This window comes from Lagopus leucura, unplaced genomic scaffold (genome assembly GCF_019238085.1).
Source record: "Lagopus leucura isolate 7727_CA_CO unplaced genomic scaffold, USGS_WTPT01 Super-Scaffold_100157, whole genome shotgun sequence".
Classification (NCBI taxonomy): domain Eukaryota; kingdom Metazoa; phylum Chordata; class Aves; order Galliformes; family Phasianidae; genus Lagopus; species Lagopus leucura.
This window is the reverse complement of record NW_024962334.1, coordinates 37,483,985-37,488,514: the sequence shown is the minus strand read 5'-3', so window position 1 is coordinate 37,488,514 and position 4,530 is coordinate 37,483,985.

Below are 4,530 nucleotides of genomic sequence, written 5' to 3'. Positions count from 1 at the left end.
GGGCTGTTCAACCTGGAGAAGAGAAGGTTATGTGGTGACCTGATAGCAGGCCTTTAGTATCCAAAGGGGAGCTACAGAGAAAAAGGGAACAAACTCTTTAGCAGGGTCTGTGGTGACAGAGCGAGGGGAAATGGTTTCAAACTTAAAGAGTGTAGATTTAAGTTAAGGAAAAAGGCTTTTACAGTGAGGGCGATGAGGCACTAGAACAGGTTGCCCAGAGATGTGGTTGATGTCCCATCCTTGGAGACTTTAAAGGCAAGGCTGGATCAGGCCCTGGTCAACCTGATCTAGCTGCAGATGTCCCTGTTCCCTGCAGGGGAGTTGGACTAGATGACCTTTAAAGGTCCCTTCCAACTCTGAGGATTTTATGATTCTATGATTCTAACACAGTATGCACCATCTGCTGAAGTAATGGCTGTGTACGTACTACCCTCCTGCTCAACATTTTTTTTCTACAGGAATGAGGAAACAATCATTACTTTATGGCTATTATGAAACTAGGGTAATCATTTGCTTCTACCTGGTACGATCATTATTCATGCATGCCTCTTATTTTAGCAGAAGCTGTATTTCATATGATTGAAGGTCCACTTATTCTGAACATTCTTGGCAATATGTAGAAACCTCAAAGTGCATTGTTTTCATTTCTGACAGAACGCTATGCATGACACATGTTTTTCTAATGTATTGAACATATGCAATACCTCTTCTATAGCAAAATGTACAAAGTTAGTAGAATACAGCTGTTCATTTGCATTCAGAATTGATGCATGAGCAAAACGCACACTTAATCTATCAATATGAGCCGTTAAGATTAAGTTATCCTGTACCTCATTCTCAGTGCAAGAGGTTTTCTGCTGTGATAAGGTAGGTGAATTATCTTGCACTGCTACTCTTGCTCCCAGAAAATGCAATGATAATTCAAATAAAAGTTTCTACACTTGTACATCCTGAATTTCCACTTTTTTTTTTTACTGCAAATCTGTGTAAATCCATACTTTATTCCCCCTGCATGAATTTAGGCTTATAGAGTAAACCACTATCATCATGGCAATAATAGCAGTCAGGGAGCGAAGGCTGTGCCTCATTGCTTTAGTCCATGCACAATAATAAGTGTATTTCTCCATTCTTTTAAACCATTTGGTTTTAAGCCTTTTCAAAATGCTTTTAGAATAATTTGGGATGAAGAAACGGTCTGTTTTTTCAAAAAGAACTCTAATTAGAGTAAGTTTCTCTCACTGGTTTAAACTGTTTTTATTTTTTCCCAATTACCACGTTTGTTAAACTGAATATTTGATTATATGTCTTTTCCTTTCAAAACTTCAAAATCTTTTGGTACTTTAAAGTATTCCTTCACTTTCTGGAACTTGCTTAGAAAAAGTTTAACTTGCACTAGGGGCTGGAATATAAAAGCAAATTGAAGCATTGATTTCCCCATTTCATCACCTCTAGAGAACAATTCATAAGGCACGGAAGTTCTAACTAGTGAATCAATAGTTGCTACTTAAATCAGAGTCATTGCAGATAGCCTGTTGTTATTAAAATTGTTCTTCAGAAGATGGTAATAAATGAAAAGAGAGGAGCCAATTCCACCTCCAAGTGGATTTCAAGATTGACACATCAGGAGAAGGGAAGATGTACATGCAACTTGTCCTTATTCCCAAAAACAAATGGGAGAAACATATTTCCATAAAGACTTCCCAACTCTTATGACCAAGGATGACTTACAACACCAAAATGTGTTGTGAATACAAGATAGCATGACTCTGTCAGATCCCTGAATGAATGTCTGCACCCTGCACTTCCTGAGCCCAATCCAGATATATGGATAGAGATTTGGGTCCTGCCTTGAAGTCTGTTTCTGTGCCAGATATCCTGGTGATCCTGCTGCAGAGCAGAGGCCTGAAAATCTCAAGACCTATCAGATCTGACTGCAGGTCAACAAGGAACATCAGAGGCATGTAGCTTGGGTGTTTGATGCTCCTGCATATCTGGAACAGTCTGAGGCGATGAGGGAGTCAGGAGTAATCATTTCAGGAAAGCAAAACAAAGTTTTCATTTCACTGGAAAGCTTAAAATAGTATTTCTTCATTCTGGATGAAATGCAGGGGTTGGGATTTTAGTTCAAAAATATAACAAAACAATGGAATGGAAATTTTAAGCTTTGAGCATTTAAACTGTAAAAGATTTCAAATTACACATGCAAATAATGCAGATGACAAACGTATTCTTCTTCACGAAGGCAGTGACGGAAAATAAAATTACAGCACAAGATGCAGACAGTCCTTTGTGATCTCCTTCTGAAAAATAACTTTAGAATAGTGAATAAAGCATACTGTAAATCAAGCCAATTGGGCTTTTTAACAGCTATTAGAAATGTTGTGTTTTCCATATCCATTATAAGGATGCACTTATGTCAGCTGAGGACCTATGTCCATAGACAACATCACAGTGAGCACGACATGATCTCATTGCTTTTCAGCGCACAGCAATGGAGTTCACAGCAATGTAAATAATAGCAGCAGCAATGGGCGCTGCACAGTGTGAGGCCATGATGATTGCCCTGGGACAGCTTGTACTGAGGCAGAGGGAAGCGGAGGAGAAACCACACTCTGCAGCAAAACTCATCACATGCCAAAGCTTTATCTCATCAGGGAAGAACATGGTGAATATGTTCAAACATACCTGAGATAAAAATGATCGACCTCACTGTTGGTGAGGGGTACTCGGCACAAGAACCAGGAGCAGGGACACCCTAAAAGGATTGCAACATTTGAGTGAATCACAGCACTGCTGGGACAACCCCAAGTTTCCAAGGCACTGTGGCCTGTGAGTCACCCACACAGGAGGAGGGATACCAAGGAACAGATCAGCAGAAATGCTGTGGTGTGAAGCAAGAGGTGTGAAGGAAGAAGGTGTGGTTAAGCGTCAGCTCAGATTGCTATGGGGCTGTTCTCCTTTTGGAGGAAAGTGATGGAGCATGTCCTGAGGTGAAAATTAGGAAAACTGAGGTTTGTGGGGATTAGGATTGGTATTTGTTTGTGGAACTGTTTGTGTCCTCCTCCCTCTGAATTCTTGAATCAACAATCAGAAATTATTAGTGGTTGACAAAGAATCAACTGATGACAAATTTCCTGAATCTAGACTGCCTTACCTACAGCACTGTTCTGTCAGTGAGACCATGCCTTGCGCTCACTAGGACACTATGAAACAAGAAAGAGCACTCAGATATTACTGCACGTTGTACACTGCACACCCACACCTTTTCATATGCTGCAGAAGCACAGTCCTGGACTGGGATACCTGTGTGCCAAGAGGGAATGGGTGGCTTTCCTTTGCAGTAGTGCCTTATCCATTAGGATGAACTTTTCTCTCTTCAGTTAGGAGAAACTGGCGAGTGAAGAGTTTTGTCTGAGTGCAGACTGTCATTTAAATTCAGCATACAGTAATGTTTGAACAAATAAAGCTAGGCTTGCTGTCTCATTGTTCTTTAATAAAGGAGGGTGGGGAACCCTTTCTAAACCTATGGACAGCACATAGCAAAGTGAGATCTAGTGTTTAAAGATATTTCTATGGTTCTTATGAGAATTAGAAGCCTCCAGCTATATCAGCATCCAGATGTCAGTAGTAGGGCCAGTACTATGCTGCTTATCTTTTTTAGTTAGAAAAGTTTTCAGCAGTTCTTCTTCTACTGTTCATCCCCATGCTCTCCTGTTCCATTTAAACCATATTAGATTTACAGTAAGACGCCACTGAGATGACATCGTGTGACCTATTTGCATTGGCTATCTCTCACATGCTGATGTAATGGTGCATGACCTATCAGCAAGACATTCAAAAATGCATGATTGATTGTGTTAAGTGTTAATTGTTCTATTAAAGGAGAAAAGAAAAGCCCCACACCCTCCTTTTCTTAACCTCTATTCTGACCTGGTACTCTCTGTCACAACCCAGTACATCCTTCCTACTTCCACACCTGTACAATTAACCCTAAATAATTACAATCTCTAATGGACTGAACATGTCAAGTTAAAATCTGATTCTTCAAAGAGAACTGATAAAGTAGGCTGAGGTAATCCTGTTGCAGTGTGGCAAATGAAACATACATTACTGCTAGAAGCTATGAGATGACTCTGCACATGTATAAGGTCCCTCTGTCTGGGAGAAGTGGACAGAATACGTCAGCAGGAACAAGGGCAGTGGGAAGATGCCTTTGATGTAAAAAACATATTTTAAAGCATAAGCATGAGACAGTGCAATTGCCTAACTCACAAAACCTGATGAATTAGCACTGGATGGTGAGCTCTTTGAGAAAGGCTTTGGCTCTTTGCTTTGGCCTGAACATGAGTTACACTCACAACATGCCTAAATTTCACCTCCAGTGGGAGAACTAATTCTGATTTGTACGACAAAGAAACTGGGACCAGTAGGAGCAGAAATGTTACAGTGAGCTTTATGTCATGAGGGAAAATCAATCTGGTTTCCCTGATTACTCAGAAGTTGTCAAGCTAAGCCTTGCAAGAGGTGTAT